General features: G+C 34.7%; 1 protein-coding gene across 11 annotated transcripts in view; it reads left to right on the top strand.

Annotated features, from left to right (window-relative positions):
* Positions 1–4,658: 4,658 nt before the first annotated feature.
* The window catches only part of LOC131143778 (uncharacterized), a 49,681-nt gene continuing 36,659 nt past the window's right edge, over positions 4,659–17,680 (top strand). For 10 of the 11 annotated variants that reach the window (XM_058092101.1, XM_058092100.1, XM_058092102.1 and 7 more), the window contains exon 1: positions 4,716–4,959. The gene's annotated coding sequence lies outside the window, so the exon portion shown is untranslated. Of the gene's footprint in view, positions 4,960–17,680 lie in introns of all 11 variants that reach the window. The other variant, XM_058092104.1, reaches the window with a different exon arrangement.

The raw sequence follows: 17,680 nt of genomic DNA, 5'->3' as shown, positions 1-17,680 counted from the left end.
TTTTAATTTTTTTCCTCAGGTTATTACAACATCCCTTAGTCCAATGCAATGTTTGTAATTGTATGCAAATCAATGAGAACATCTGCGCTGCTTTACTTCTCATCCATGTCATATATAGACATTCCATAAGAAGGCAATTGAAATGACATTCCTAGGCCTTTGTTCAAATCCACATTCGTCATATCATCTCCACCAAATACATATTGTAAAGAAGGTTCCAATTGGGTGTCTTCTTGTGCTTGAGCAAATGGTTTGGCAGGTGTCGACGTCTTTCTATCATTAATGACACCAACTTTCAAAATAGCTATTTGAGGAATGGTTTTGACAAAAAATTCCACAGTGTAAATATTAGGGCATGAGCTCTGTAGGCCCAAGGCAATGCGTAGACCATAGTCATCTTATATAGGAACATGTTGGAAGAATACTATATCATTTAACCCCCTTACAAGATATCTCTCAGTAACCCACAATGCATATTGATTTAGATTAATGTACAGATATTTGTATATCTTATCATATAATTTGCTTAATTTTTCCCTCTTTCCAATTCGAGTATCTCTAACTGCTTGAGTACTATAAACAACTCTATCCACTCCTATGATCATTTCCTCCTTATATACAATAGGATAGTCATTGGAACACTGCTTGAGCTTCCTGCCATTTGGAGTAGTACTCTCGAAATGAAAAATACCTATGAGAAACACTGAATCCTAACTTTTAGAATTTGCTTTATTATAATCAATTCTTTGACATATTAAGATAATCATATTCATAGTATATACATATATAATACCCTACTTTATCTCCTAAAAGGTCATGGATTCCACCTTAAACACACTATTTTTCCCCTTAATATTCTGCAACAGTCATCAACTACAATGTCATTGCAGCACAAATTTTTTGCCTATATAAGGCTAAACTTCTAATTTTTACCTCAAACCAATGTTATTATCATCAACTGCTCTAGTATTGTAGCTTAAGTTTGCATAAAGTCAAACACTTCAAATCGAATCATTAAATTCATAGTCATCATTAGATAGAAGTGAAAATTAGTCGATTTTATCGATTAAACTATCAATTACTATGTGACTGACATAGTGTTGCTACCCATGTGAAAGGGTTTGGCTACTCCTTGAGCTTCTACCAATTCAGATGATGATGTCAGTCTCATATAATTTTTCATTTTTATTTGTTCTTTATATTCCTGCCCTATATTGTTAAATGTTATTGAGCTCATTTATGATGATATAATAATTCAGCTAAAGAAACAAATTGGACTCATTTCAAGATAGCTTACTACTCATTGTTGGACTGATTGGTCAATGATGCAAATAAGCTTCAAGGCATTTGATGGAAAGGTTTGGTATTTTGGGATTTTTTGCAAAATTTAATTTATTATTTCTACAACTTTTTTTCCAATCTTTGCAGCATTTTATAATACAATTGTATGTAACTATTATCTAGGGTCTTTATGATTATCTAGTGATTTCATGATTTAAATATTTTACGAGTATGTGTTTCTCTAATTTTATGATTTCAATTGAATTTCAATTGGCTTTTGAGTGTGCATTTTATTAATTATTACTTATTATTTTCTACGGGATCTTCCCTGTTTTTTTGTCCTTACTTTTTTTGACGAAATCTCTGCCATGTTCTCTAAATTTTAAATGACTTGTTACACGATGAGAAACGTAATAGACAAGGAAACTGGACTTAGATTGAACCTTGGAGATATAGTTAGTTAACTTGGACAAACTCTTCTTTTGGCTTAATTACTTGTGATGATCTACTCCTAGTCTAAAAAAGGGATATTTTAACACCAGGAATCTGAATTTGTCGAACCTCCTCTTTTCCTTTCCTCTTTCACTTTATTTGAAGTTGTGTGAATTTTTGCATGTCATTTGAGATGTCTGGTAAACTATTTTCTAATAATTCTTGTTTTTTATTTTTGTTTTGAAAATTTCCTTCAAACCTAATGTTTTTTGGTCAAATGATACTTGCTCAATTGTTCCTTCTCCTTATTGTTTGTGAAATCACTTGGGACTTTTGGATCAAAGTCTATATTTGTGTGATGGTTTGTGAATGTTGTACTTAGAATTACATGAGTGTGTGTATTAATGTAGTATAAAATGTGTTTATGTGATTTGTGAGGGGGATGAGTATGTTTGCAGCGTGCATAATGTGTTTTGGCGGTTAAATAAAGCACACAAACGATGATTAAATCGATCAAGTTGTATCCTTTGTCAATGCTTCCATTTTGTTCCCTTGTTTTTTGGCTTTTGATTGCATCTGTATTGTTTCTTAGTTTGGGTTTTTCGGTAGAAGTTATTTTTGGTTCAAACCTTGGTTTTGAAAGATTTTGACTTCGAAAATTAATTCAAACCTTAGTTCCTAAAAGACTCCCTTGTATAATGAAAAATAATTTTTCTTCCTTTTTTTTATTTTCTTTTTCCAAACAAAATTTTTAATCCAAATAGATCCTAAATAATTTCTTAGTCACATCAAGATTAATCATTATACTATAATGAATTTTTTACTGAACTAAATAAGTTAAGAATTATCACAATTATGATCATTTTAAACACATTTTTTCCCCTTTTAGCATAGAAAAATGAGTATTGTAAAATTGATAAGTGACTTGCTATCTTTAGGTTACAAAGAGAGTTAATCACCTTTCAATCTATATAAATGGGAGGTAACCATCTCTTATCCTTTTTCAATCTCTCTCAAAATTCAAACTAAAGAGTTTTTGTTTTAAACTTATCTACTAGAAAAAAAAATTAATGTTTTTTTTTTTTTTTATCTTAAACTTAAAAAATATGCGTTTACTTTTGTTTAGTGATATTTAAGTTTGTATAACTAGCATCATGTGAATTGACTATTAAATAAATTTGACTTGATAATTTTTATTGGCTAAATTTGTCTTAGAATGATGAAAAATGTCAAGTACATATAGTATTCAAATTGAAAAATACATTTTTTTTTTTCAAAAAACAAGTTCAACAAAAAATATTTTTTAAAATAAAAAATCTAAAAGAGATTTTCACATAAAAAAATTATTAGAAGTAATATGTTGAAAATTTAAAAGCTAGACTAAAGTAACATTTCTCCATTTTTTTTAATAAATTTATCTAATTAGATATATTACAATAACTTTCACGATGATTTTTATCAAAACAAAATTATTATGTTGATCATAAGTTAAATAATTTTAGAATAATTAGAATAATAAAATTAATGGTTTTACTAAAATAAATTTATTTTTTAAATTAATTTTAGTATATCAAATAACTTCAGTCTTGCAATAAATCTAAATAGCATATTAACATTTTTTTTATAGATTTAATATATAAATAAAATCGTAGTCTCTTTTTATACTTTAAATTTTTTTTAAAATGGTTTAAATTGCACTATAGCAACATGAAGAATATTATTAGATTACTTTTACTTCAATTCATAAATATATAAATCTATATTTTAATTTGTTTTTTGTATTTTTTCTAAATAATAAATTTTACAACATGGGATGAGATTGAATCATGGAATGACAAGAAAATTGGTTTTGGGAAATTTTGACTTTAAAACTTCGTTCAAACTTTGGTTCCTGAAAAAGACTCCATTATATTATAGTGGTTTAATAAGGTTTTCTAAATTGTAAATGACTTAGTACAACATAATAAACAAACTTCAAATGACTTCAAAATTAAAACTAAATTTAACAGTCATGTAAATTGAAATAAAATGTACACATTCATTATTTATATATTCAAATTAACATAAAATGAAATAAAACCCTAACAAAAAAATTTACACGTTAATTGTTTCAAATAATTATGAAATTAAATAAAAACCTTAACATTGAAAATTTCTAATATAAAGCATATGACTTCAAAATTGAAGCTAATTTTATGCAAATTGATAATGATAATTTCACATTCATCATTTGTACATTCAAACAAACATAAAGATTAAATACAATTCTAAGCTAAAAAATTTACACATTTACTAATCATTGGGAGTTCCACAATGATGTTTCAAATTAATAAATTTTCTTCAATACATGCCAATTCAATATACAAGATAATAATTTCTACTTCAAATTATTCAAAATCATTTGAAATTTTAAATTATAAGAATTTAGGGTTTTAAACAAGCTTGGATATGGGGAGAATATATCTCATTTTCGTTTCTTAAATAATAGTCTCCCAACATTTGGCTTGTACCTGTGGCAAAGCATTCGACTTGTACTATCCTCCCAGAACGGTCACTTAAAAAAAAGCTGGTTGACTGCCTTACAAAGTCTCCACGATCGCCCTCCCATGCTATTTCTCTCGGGTTCATCCGTTCGCAGAAGGAAGGAAGAAGACAAGTTTTACTAGTAGCATTTTTTATTTGGTCATGTATCACTCGATGACACTACTTGGATCAGATTTAAAAACGCTAGCTCATCTAACATTTTTTTATTTAATAAACGCCGGATGGATTAATGTTTTTCTAAATGCTGGATGAACTAACAGTTTTTGAGACGCATTAATTTAGGGAAAAAAAGTTTAGTCTGAACTATTTTTAAGTTATTTTTATTGATAAAACACTAAAAAAAAAACTTGAAATGAGAATGCATTAATTAATTAAAAAGAGAGAGAGAGAGAGAGAGAAAAGAATTCATTCAACTCTGCTTTGGAGAAAAAAATCATTAGCAGAGGTCCAGAGGGAGAGGAGGTTACATTTGGGATTTCACTGTTACTTTTGGTTGACTAGATTGCCCAATAAATATTTCCGCAGAAAGGGCCGTTACAGCCGTCATTTTTCTTGTCTGAAGTCTGAAAGAGAAGACGAAGAAGACTTGAAATTGTTTAGCAAGCAGGAGAGAGACAGAGAGAGAAGAGCTTTGACTCTTATTCTTCTTCACTCGCAGTGATGGCAGGTTGGGGCAGATAGCTTCAACCATTGCTCTTTCAGGTATTCATATACTTCCTATCCTTTCGATCAACATAATTTGAGGCATGCTCTTGATTGATTCTATTTCATCTATTATGAATTTCATTTCTATCAATTTAGGCATTTCGTTATTGTTGGACCGTTGGTTTAAAGCTTATTCTTCGTTTTGGTGTCACTGTTTTCGTTGATCTTACACATTCTATCATCGTACCAAATCTTTAAAATGAACTTCCGGCCGTTAATTAGCTATTTATGCATACATAATATGCATGTGTGTGTGTAGTTAGTTGAAGAATTTTTATGAACTTTTCTTCTGTCTGTGGTTAAAGTGCCAACATTGAAACTCTGGAGCCACGAATTAAATTTTTGGCAATGAGATAGAGAGGAAGTATGCTCAATGGTAAGGATTGTGATCCTAATGGTTTAGGTGCACCTTAATCGCATGCCATTACCCTATGGGACATTAGAAAGGGAGCCAGGATTCCTGAGAGTGGAGGGGTAGATGAGGTGTCTGATATCGAAGATGACTTGAGCAGCTTTTGTAAATCTGAGAAGGAATTGTTAGTGGATCAATTGAGAGATGATTTAGCTTTGTATGAAGAGGAAGCCTTGGCTCAATTAACAGAGGAAAGCTCTGAAGGAGAGGAAGTGGAAGCATTAGGACAGGGCTACGAATCTAATCAAAGTATACAGCTATATGAGGAAGAATGTATTCAATTGTTCTCTGAAAACAAGGGGGTACTAATCCTATTAAGCACAATTTAAATCAGATGAAAGAACTGATAGATAAGGGGTTTTTTCCTCTATCCCTGAGCCAAATTCTGATATGGTGGACTTTGTGGATATTCCTTCAGTAAAAAGACGGGTAATGATGAAGAGGTAGCTTTTTCTATGGCTGGTCTGAACCTGTCAAAATATGGAAAAGGTGTTCTTCCCCTTCTTGTTCAATCCATTATTGCTTCTGACACTTTATGCCATAGTGAAGGTTCTTCTAGGGATAGCGCTTTTTTTGGTATTGGTTTGGGAGGTAGTGAGAGAGACATTCCAGATCCAAATAAACTCCTAGAGGACCTGGGTTTGAAATTGGTTAGTGCAATAGGGATCAAGGTGAAATTGCCAATGAATCCTACAACTTATGAGTGGAAAAAGAAGGTGCAGAAAGAACTGAAGAATTTGGTTTCTTCTATTAACTATGGGGTAGGGAAGGGGGAGGTAATTGTGTCAAATTATGAAAATTGTCAGCTAGAATGTTAGAGGGCTAGGAGACTATATAAATAGGGGGTTAATAAAAGAGGTCCTGCTTAGATCATGAGACCAAACTTAAGAATGTTGATGGGAGGTAGTTAGAGGGATTTGGGAAGGTTGCAAAGACTGGGCAGTGGGCATGCATACATTCTCAAAGGGTCAATAGGTGGTATTTTGGTTATGTGGGATACTCACTTTTTTGTTAAAGTGGATAGTCTTGAGGATTTTTTTCTCTCATTCCGTTTTAGTAGAGGTGAGCAGCCAAGGTCATTGGTGGGTTTCATTGGTGTATGGTCCTTCTAGACCAACCCTTAGGAGCTTTTTATGCGATGAGCTTGGTTATGTGTACGACTTTTGTGCTCCTAATTGGATTGTGGGAGGTGATTTTAATGTGGTGAGGTTTCCCTGAGAGAAGAAAGGAGGTGATAGAATTATTGCTTCTATGCTGAGTTTTGATTATTTTATTAGGGAGTGTGGTTTGGGAGATATTCCTCTTGATGATGCTAATTTTACATGGTCGGGGCCTAGAGTGGTGGTGAGTGGGCTTGATATATTCCTTTTTTGTACGGAGTGGGAGGACGAGTTCCCTAATCTCTCTTAATCTATTTTACCTAGGCCCACTTCTGACGACTTCCTTATTTTGTTGGAATTGAGAAAGGTTGCTTGGGGACCTACTCCTTTTAGGTTTGAAAATATGTGGTTGGATCATGATTCCTTTCATCCCTTAGTCAGCAATTCCTGGAATAAGGATGTGGAAAGGGGTTGGGAAGGTTTCGGATTCACGAAAAATAGTTAAAAAGTTAAAAGAGAAGTTAAAAGCAATGTTTTAAAAGGCGACGATGTAAGGCGAGGTATTCTAACCCTTTGGAGGCAAGACGCAAGCCTTAAGGTATTGGGGCGTAAGTCTTTTGAGAATTTATTTTTAAAATAAAAATACATTAAATGAATTAAATACATTTAAAATAAAAAAATCACAAATATAATGTAAAAAAAAAAAACTAGATATACTTTGCAAACTACTTGTTTGCCATTCAAAAATTGCTAACTTCAATACATGACATGACAAGATATAGCTATGCAATTACAAACTTCAAAGTATTTTCATGATCTAAGAATCTAAGATACAACTCTCAATTATTTTGGAAAGGTTGAGGTTTAAGAAGATTAAAAATCAACTCATTTTATGACATTCCTTTTATACAAACATGTAGTTAAAATTTTCTAGCCAATTCTAACTTGAGAATCACACAGCCAAAATGCATAAGCCTCAACTAAAAGGTGCAAAAAGCATGCCTTTTGTAAAAATGCGTAAGCCTCAGCATGTAAAGCGTTAGCCTTTTTGGAGTTTGGTTTTTTATATTGATCCTCAAGGCGTTTTAGGCATGCCTTGCCTTGAGGTGAGCCTCGAGGCACCTTAAGGCAAGCCTCGATTGAGCCTTTTAAAACACTGGTTGAAAGAATGGAATAGGGAGGTGTTTGGAGACTTTAAGGTTTAGAAAGGCTAAGAGTTAGTTGAGTTAAATAGGAAGGAAGAAGATAATACTCTATCGGGGGAGGAAGAGATGAGAAGAGTATATTTGAAGAATGAGTTGGAAGAGGTGATTTTCAAGGAAATGAGCAGTTGGAGGTAGAAGACGAAGTTGAAATGGATCAGATATGGTGATTGTAATACTAGATTTTTTCTTAGAATAGCGATATGGAAAAGAAGGAAGAATTTGATCAGGGGGTTGGCAGTGGATAGGGGGTCATTTTAACCGATCAGAGTCAAATTGCTGCTGAATCATTGATTTTTATTCTAATTTGTATTGTAAGGAGGATGATAATAGACCTATGATTGAAATAATAGAGTGGGAACCTTTATTTGGCGAGGAGATGGGTTGGTTGGAAAGACCTTTCGAGGCAGAGGAAGTGAGGGCCCTGGTTTTTGGCATGGAGAGGGATAAAGCTCCACGACCAGACGGTTTAAATATGGCTTTCTTCCAAGATTGTTGGAAGGTGGTTAAGGATGATTTTCTTAAGGCCTTTATGAATTTTACGGGAATGGGGTTATAAGTAAGAGTATTAGTTCCACTTTCATAACTCTTATGTTAAAGAAGAATAAATCTATTAAGATTTCAGACTATAGACCTAGTATTAGCTTAGTTTCTAGTGTTTATAAAATCATCACTAAAGTGTTAGCTAATAGGCTGAGTATGGTGCTTGATAGGACCATTTCTAAGGCTCAGAGTGCATTGGTAGGAAAATTGTGGATGCCATTTTGGTTGCTAATGAGGTTGCAGTGGATATTTGGAGAAGGAAGAAAAAAGGTATCCTTTTTAAGTTGGATTGTGAGGAAGCTTATGATATTGTGAACTAGAAGTTTCTAGGTAAGATCTTTGTGAGGAAGGGAAGGGATTTGGAAAGAGATGGCAGCGTTGGATTAGAGGCTGTTTGCTTAATGTGAGCTACTCAGTTTTAGTAAATGGTGAGTCTAAATCTTGGTTTAAGGCTATGAGAGGGATTAGGCAAGGTGATCCTCTTTCCCCATTTATTATTTATTTATTTATTTATTTATTTGTTTTATTGGCTGATTCTTTGAGTAGGATGGTGGATAGGGTAGTGGATAGAGGCTTAGTGAAAGGCTTGGAAGTGGGGAGAGAGGGGGTCAAGGTCTTGCACCTTCCATTTGTTGATGATACTATATTTTTTTAGAGGTTAATAAACCATTCTTTAAGAATATTTTGGGTCTCCTTCACATTTTTGTTAAGGTTTTTGGGCTTAAGATTAATATGGGTAAAAGCGGTATTGCGGCTATCAATATGGCTGTTGAGAATGTTAGGGAGTTTTCTGTGGAGGTGGAGTGTAGTGTTTTGAAATGGCCGTTGTCCTATCTTGGGGTTTCTATTTTTTGTGGGGTGGGGTAACCCTAGATCTGCTAGCTTTTGGGATCTTGTTGTAGAAAGGGTTTCTAAGAGATTGGATGGGTGGAAAGGTGCTCTTTTTTCTCTTGGTGGTAGAATTACTCTTATCCAGGCCGCTCTCTCTGGTATTCTTTTATATTTTCTTTCGATTTTTAAGATTCCAGCAGGGGCTGTTAATAATATTGAGAAGATTATAAGGGATTTTTGTGGTCAGGGGTAGGGGGTATTAGGGATCATCTAGTTAGTTGGGGAGTCGTGGGTAGGTCTAAACAGGAGGGTAGTTTGGGTATTGGAAATTTGATGTCTAAAAACATAGTCCTTTTGGCTAAATGGCTTTGGCAGTTTCTGCTAGTGAATTCCTCTTTGTGGCATTTAGTTGTTAAAAGTAAGTACGGATTAGACGAGAATGGGTGGGATACTAATTTGAGATTTAGATGTTCTTCAAAGAGTCTGTGGAAAGCTATTTCTTAGAGTTATCCCCTCTTCATTCTCGATATTAAATTCTTGGTGGTAGAGGTAGTAAAATCTGGTTTTGGAAAGATCCTTGGTTGGAGAATGTAGTTTTGTCAACCTCCTTTCCATGCCTTTTTCACCTAAGCTCAGGACAGGATGAGTCCATTTATTCTTTTGTTGTTGATCGAAGTGGTCCTTTGCCTTCTGTAGGTCGTTAAATGATAGGGAGATGAGAGAGCTATCCTCTTAACTATCATTTTTCTTTAGAGGAGGATAGGCGGTCTTGGTCTTTGGATCCCTCGGGGGTTTATTCGTGCAATTTTTTTTTACTAGTTTTTGAGTAGGTCGAATTTTTATTTTCCTCTCTATAGTTCCATCTGGAAGGCCAAAGTCCACTTTAAAATTAAGGCTTTTATTTGATTGGTTCCACTTGATAGAATTAATACCATTAACTTGCTATAGGTTAGGAGACCTTTGGAGGCTATATCTCCAGACATATATGTTCTCTTCTTTAATTGTTCAGAATCATCATCACATTTGTTCATTCATTTTGACCATGCTTGGAGTGCGTGAAATAAGTTAATTGGTATTTTAGGAGAATGTTGGGTGAGCTCAAAGACAGTGGAAGAGAATGGTATCATTGGCAAATTGAAGATGCGATAAGATACAATACTTATATCCAGCAAACCTTTATCAATTCCTTTCTCAATCATCCTATTGAAGGCATTAACCCCAATAGTAAATAGAAAAGGAGAAAGAGGATCTCCTTGTCTTAGACTCTTGGATGCATGAAACAAAGACTTAAGCTCATTGTTTACTAAAATAGAAAAGATCGCAGAAGATAAACACCCTCTAATTCATTTCCTCCACCTCAAGCCAAAGCTTTTTCTAGCCATCACCTTGTTCAAGAAGCTCCACCTCACCCTATCATAAGCTTCCTCAAAATCCAATTTCAACACTAGACCCCTTTAATTCCTTCGAACAACATTTTCAACCACCTCTTTTGCTATCAATGCAGCATCTAGGATCTGTATATCACCTATGGCACTTTGGCTAAGAGAGATAGTGTCCTTTGGAACTGTCGCCAATCTCTTAGGGTGCATTTGGTTGGGTGGCTAGGCCTAGGACTCTTATCCCATGTTTTGTGCAACTATGGCCTTAAATTTCCACGAAATTTTTGAAATTTCCGATTTCCATAACCCTCGAAATCAAAATGGCAGTCGATTTCCTTCTTACAAAATTTCGATTGAAATTTCTATGAATCATTTGAAATTGATCAAAATCTCAAAATTTTAGCAAAACTTACCGGAATTTTAACTATAGAATGGAATTTCCTTGGGATTCAAATGAGAGATTTAATCGCAAAGTGAAATTGTTCTTTTAATTTATTTATTTTTTAATTAAAACAAAAGATTATTACAAGGGCTTTTAAAATTACACAAAAAATTCAACTAGATATCAACAACAACATTTTATTTAACCATTTTTGTGTAAATTATCTTTATTTGTATAATAGAAAATGTTTAATCAATTTATGAAATTCATTTATATTAACTGAATATGTTTTTAATACACATATTATATTACAATTTTCAACTATTGCACCTTATATACAACATAGATATTGTTAATTTATTATTATTAGCCCTAAAACTTACATTATTATCTTTACTAACCATTTCTAAAGTTTCATAAAAGAATTCCAAGCTTTACTACTAATTTCTATCATTTTTTTTTCAAATTGAAATCAACATCAAAATCGAAATTTCCATCGAAATTTTTGTACTTCTAGAGCTTTGAAATTTTAGTTGAAATCAAAATTTAAGACCTTGGGTGCAACACACCAATAGAACAGGACTGGCTGAGAAGGAAAGGCTTAGCCACTATATATAGGATAGGGGATGGCTACCCCCCCCCCCCCCAACTGGCCAGCCTCTGCTAACCAACAGATGGACGAGGATACCCTCTATTCCCCCACCCCCAAACAAAATCTTCTGTCGATCACAACTGAAGCGTTGTTGGGGCTTAGTGGAGACTTCTCTTTGGACCTTGCTTGCTGCTGCCGCTGGCTGCATGTACCACCGCATGGCACAATGTCGCAACTTGTGGTGGTTTCTCCACTTCCCTTTGAGGCTTTGAAATGAGTTTTCACGTGTCAACCAAATGAGCTTTGTTCCAGGCAGGTCTGATTATTGGGCAGTGCTTGGAGTCAGACATTGCAGAGAGTGATTGAGAAGTTCTTGTTAAAGCTTGATATACATTGTTGGCCTACAACCTATTAAGCTTATATTATATATAAAGTGGTAGTCTAACATGATACCAGAGCTGGTTACCAAGAGGTCCTAGGTTCTATTCTTGTTGCTTGGGTTTGTTGTATGGTGTTTAAAATGTTATTATATTCCCTGCAGTGGGTGTTATCTATCGTGTGTTTATCTCTCCACTTGCTGTTGGGCTGCATGTGTGGGGGAGTGTTAAAGCTTGATATACATTGATGGCCTGCAACCTATCAACTTACGCTTTTAGGTGAAGTGGTAATCTAACAGTTCCATTGTCAAGGTGGACTTTGAATAGACTGAATCGAAACCCTGGAAGTGTTCAATGAGTGTGGGTGTGTAGGGGATGATTGAATGGGAAAGGCATTGCAGAAGTGCAGCTCAAAAGGCTTTGAAGCAGGAACCTGTATGACGGGGAATCTGAGAACGATGACATAAAAATTGGAGATTGAAGTGGTTATTGATCGGAAAGGGGGAGGAAGAGGGAACGGGGAGTGACAATGGCATTTTTTGTAATTTCATAAGGTTTAAATTGAAGAAAAATAAATTTTTATGTTTTTTGTTAAAGGATATTTTGCTTTTTTGAATGACTAGCTTATTCATCGGTTATCCTAGTTCAAACATGGGATAGGATAACAACTAAAGTTAGTCAAATTAAATCCAATCCAATGCAGTCCAGTACTATAAGCCTTAACCACCAAACCAAACACACCCTTAGATAATACCTTAGTCAAAAATCTTATAAACACTAATTACCAAGCTAATTGGTCTAAAGTCAACTTCAATCACAGTCTTGTTCCTACCACTTCACTGTCAAAGAATTCGAGAAAAACCTTGAAAGGTCTCCCTATAGTCCTGAAGGAAAGCCATAGTAGAGCCATTTGGCCCAGGAGCCTTCTCTCTATCCCTCTCAAAAAACCAAGCTCTTAATCTCCTCTTCCTGAAAAAGTCTCTCTAACAAAGCAGCTTTATGAGATGATATAGGACACCAATCCAGCCCCTCAATGATAACTCTTCGCTAATCCTCCTTTGAAAAGAGGTTCCTATAAAAGTCAATAATCAAACCAGCAATATGGTAAGGAGCCCTAATAACCTTTTCCTTGCCATCCTCAAGTTCTTTAACAAATTTTTTTCTTATCCTCTGCCTTGCCAGCCAATGGAAAAATCTAGAGTTACAAGCTCTGTTCCTGACCCAATTCACTCTAGATTTCTGAGTCCAACTCATATATTCCCTTAAAACAACTTGTTCATACTCACTGGACAATTGGAATTGTCTACCAACTATGTCCCCAAAAAGAGGTCCCTCAGCCAATCTATACCTTTTTTTTCTTTTATTTTTTGGTTCTAGATTGAACATCACCAATAGTCTCCATATTTCAGATTTTCAACTGCTCTTTCAAATACATCAATCTATTCATTGAAAGGAAACCTTCCCAACCTTTCACAATGCACTCCCCTAATCAATTCCTAATTAATTTCCGAAAATCAGGATGAGACAGCGACATGCTTTCAAATAAAAATGGAGTAGGGACCCATTTAACAGGATTAGACTCAAGAACCAAAGGGCAATGGTTACTTCCTGAGTAAGGGTAGGAAATGTATACTGGTAAATAAGAACCTGTCAATCCTAGTAGCTGACCTAGTGCCATCAGTGAACCATGTAAATTGAGCATTTGAGAGTGGAATATCCCTCAAGTGACACTCCCTAATAAAAGTATCAAAACCCTAATGCATGAGGTAATTCTAGAGCCTCCCAATTTCTCATTAGTGGATCTAAGGACATTAAAATCACCCCAAACACCAATGGGGAGAACTCATGCCATAAACCTTGGCTAATTCATTCCACAAAAACACCCTTCAATTGAGGATTATTCGGTCCATATAGTAACGTAAACCGCCATTGGTTCTTCCCTATGACATGCAAACAAACAGGCACAGGAAAGGAACCAATTAGAACATCCCATTTATTAGAAAATTTGGCGCTCAAATGATCAAAATATCCCCGAGGAACTAGTGGACATTAACCAACCTAATCTTTGAATCTAGAATCCAGGTGTTCCTAACAAGAAAACCATCCACTAGCTCCAATTTAGACTTTTGAAACATAACGCTTGGGCAGATCCTCAGCATGTTTACCAGGACAACCCAAACTCCAAATGTTACAACTCAAGATCTTCATTCTACCACCTTACTGCCCCCTAACCCTCTTATCACCCCCCTTTAGTTTATATTAGAGGCTAATTTTTTCAATTCATTCTCCTCTTTCTCTCTCTCTTTCTCTCTCTCTCTCTCTCTCTTTCATAGGTTCTAGGGGAATCGGAAACCTTAGCAACCCGGCCTAAAGGATTAACTACAGAGCAACCCATTCTATCTAGAAGCTCTTGTGGGTCTTGGCTGCTCCTCTAACCTGCCAGTGGAACAAGGGTCAAGCATAGCGTAGGCAGGATACCTTTGTCAAAATTAATTAACTCGCTGCAAGTATCTAAAGTTATGGTCCCAAATTTAGGATCAGTCAAGGTGTAAAGTAATAGAATGACTACAAAATGAATTATCCATGAGAGTTTCAGCAAGCCAAAGCTTCCTCATCAAAAATATTGCTTGAACCTAGAAAATTTTGAAAAAAACCTTGCCAGATTGATCAGAAAAGGCAACCTGTTAAAAGTCCCTACATCCTTCAGAAATCAGTCTTGCTTTGAAGTCTCAATTCAATTCTCATCCAGACAAGTTTTTAAGTTCCTCAACAACATCTGATTTTTCCACACTCTCCAACTGAGAAGAGATCAGACAAACATATTTGTATTCTTGAATCTGATCTAGAAGCAGATTGTTGTCTTCTTCATACCAATCTTCCACTTCAGTATCAAAATTGGAAAGATTAATACAAGAAATAAATTTCCCGTATTTGAACTTTGATGATTTTGGGGCTTGTATAAATTGCATTAGAGGATAATTAACAAAAACCAAAAGAAAGATTTCTGCCTATAGTCAAAATGTTTCGGGAATTGTTCACAGTGGTAATTGTGGACTTTTCCTGCTACCTTATGTGGACATTGGTATTTTATCACCTTTATACAGGACTTTTGGTCAACTATTTTTTTTTCAATCTCTGACAAGTCTAATGCACTTCATGAGTTCAATATTTATAAGATTGAGGTTGAAAACCAACATGGAGAACTAATTAAATAAAACGATCTAGTTACTCAATACAGTGAGTGGCCATATATTGATTATCTTCTAAATAAGTAGAAGAATGTGGTATTATGGCACAGTATATATGCTTGGGACTCCGGAACAAAATGGTGTGGCTGAGTAGTGAAATTGAACTCAAGGATATGGATAGGAGCATGACATGTAATTTTCATTTGCCTAAATACTTGTTAGGTGATACCATTAAAACCGTCACTTACATCATGAAAAGAGTTGCAATGTGTTGGCTGTTAACATATATTTCTTTGTATGTTTATGATCTAAATGCTTTTGAAGGTAATATAGTTTGTGGCAAATTGATAATGATGGGATAGAGTGGTTCGCTATTGTTTGTGAATTTCGTCATACAATCAATGGCTTGTGTAATGATAATAAATGAATGAAGTAATCTTTTTGTTCTCAGCATTGTCTAGGACTTCTTTTCATTACCCTTTTCTTCAAATGGTGATACCTTTTTTCTACATTAACAATTTATCTGTAGCCTCATTGTCAGTTGCCACTTGGAGATCATATTGTTCCCTATCTATCCATAATCTTCTCCATTAATTGACAATACTCTTATTGAAATTTACTAGGATATCTATGATGATTTTTTCTAGTGGGCTTGTTCAAATAACCACATTTTAGCAACACCTCTCCCTTTCCCTATATTGAAGAAAGCTATGCATTTCATATCCTGAAATTCCTTTCTAAGTGAATTGCAGACACCTTTATTAGAGTGGTTCACTTTTTTCCTGCTTTTGCAGCAATGCTGGCATAGGTCGCATAAAATAAGCTTTTGCTTATACGTAGTGAAACTTCCATACTGCTTGCTGAATTTCTTTCTGTAACCCTTTATGGTTTTAGTGCTACTTTATTTACCATGTGGCTGTTTTATTCTGCCAAAGTTTGGGGCCACTGCCCTTGCCTTGCTTGGGGTATGTCTAAATTAATCCTTCGGTGAATAGGACTACTTTCTGTACTAGGGCAGCTCTTCTCTTAACAAATATTGGTTCCTTCTCAAATTGTGAACTAAAGTTATGTTTGTTCATGGAATTCCAATGACAATGTAATGAAATTTGTATAGGTTAATTATTTGGAAAGAAGTCACTGGTGTAAAAGTTTATGATATTCCATCCAGTGTAGAATAGGAAAGAAATAGACATTCCTATGGTGAAATTTGGGAGTGGTTGTTCTTTATCTATCCCTTGTTATGGATTCATTTAATTTTTTGCATTTTTCTTTGCTTTATGGCAATAAAACATTTTGTTGTGAACAATCAAATTCTTAATTATAACCTTTTCTATTACTTGGAATGGTCGTTTTGCCAAACAAACATTACGTAAATCCCCCTCACTTGGAAATTTTGGACCCAGTGACTGGGAAGCTAATTTGTTTATTGACAAGGGCAAAATAGGTAGAAGAGAAATGCAGAATTCCATAGCAACAACAAAAGAAAAGGGGATGTGAATACTGTGCTACTTCATTCATAATAGATAAAATCATAGCAAAAGATAACTTTTTCTAAGATCATACCTCCTTATTATAAACCCTCATGCATTAATGACTACTACAACTACCCAAACTACAACAAAATACAAGATAAGCAAGCAACACAACTTACTCAACTTGGAATGACTGCTAGTCTAGAGACAGATTTTGGGGTAATTTCCTGGTCAAATTGATTTAAATGAGAGAGTTTCTCCAATAAAGGAAGTACCATTTAAAAGGTCTATGAATTTACTGTCCAACACTTGCGACAGTGTAGTTTGGAGCTCTGTAGAGAAAATTATAGCAATTTTCTGAAGCTGATCCATGCTGTCTGCAGAAACCAAAATTGAGCATTTACTAATCCTGGAAGTCTAACTTGTTAAAAATTCTTTTTCCATTGCATCGTCTTTTTCTGCTCTATAGCAGAATGACCGGTGGCTCCTGATTGTTTTTTATTTTCAGTGCTTCCTTTGATGGTGGAGATCTTCAATTAGTATCCAAAATAATGTAATTATGCTACTTTTGTCAGTCTATCCAATCAGCCCATATAGTGATGTCTCCTACACTGAAAATGTGTCATGTACTGTGCATGTGGAATGTTAACCTAGCTCTATTGACTACAATGCATGGGATGTACTCTATGTAACTTAATGTCCATCAGTTTTGTAAGTTCAGTCCAGCACTCCTGTGTTAATCAACTGGACCAACAATGTATTCAGCTTTAACACTTCCTCACATGTGCAGCCTAATTGCACGTGGAGAGAGAAACAAGCAATGAATAATAACCATTACAGGGAATAAGAGAATTTTTAACCACCACACAACAAACACCGGCAACAAGATTATAACCCAGGACCTTCTGGTGACCTTGGCTCTGATACCATGTTAAACCTCCAGCTTAAGCTGTTACATTGTAGGCTGGAATGTATCAAGCTTTTACACCCTTAATTGGAACCAAGTTGAAAATAAATGATCTAAATCTATTTGTCATTTCAACTTACTGTCACTGGCTCTGATACCATGTTAAGCCACCAGCTTTCACAGGTATTGGACTAGTAATACTGGATTAGTATTATACAGCTATTGGACTCGTAATATTCGAAAAGAATATTAGTCATAAATAGGCGATTTGTTTAGGGAATATTGGGACAAAAAATGTGTGGCGATTTGTTTAGGGAAAATTGGGACAAAAAA

Source organism: Malania oleifera, chromosome 12, assembly GCF_029873635.1.
Source record: "Malania oleifera isolate guangnan ecotype guangnan chromosome 12, ASM2987363v1, whole genome shotgun sequence".
In the NCBI taxonomy this organism is placed as follows: Eukaryota; Viridiplantae; Streptophyta; class Magnoliopsida; order Santalales; family Ximeniaceae; genus Malania; species Malania oleifera.
This window is presented reverse-complemented; position numbering and strand designations above follow the sequence as displayed.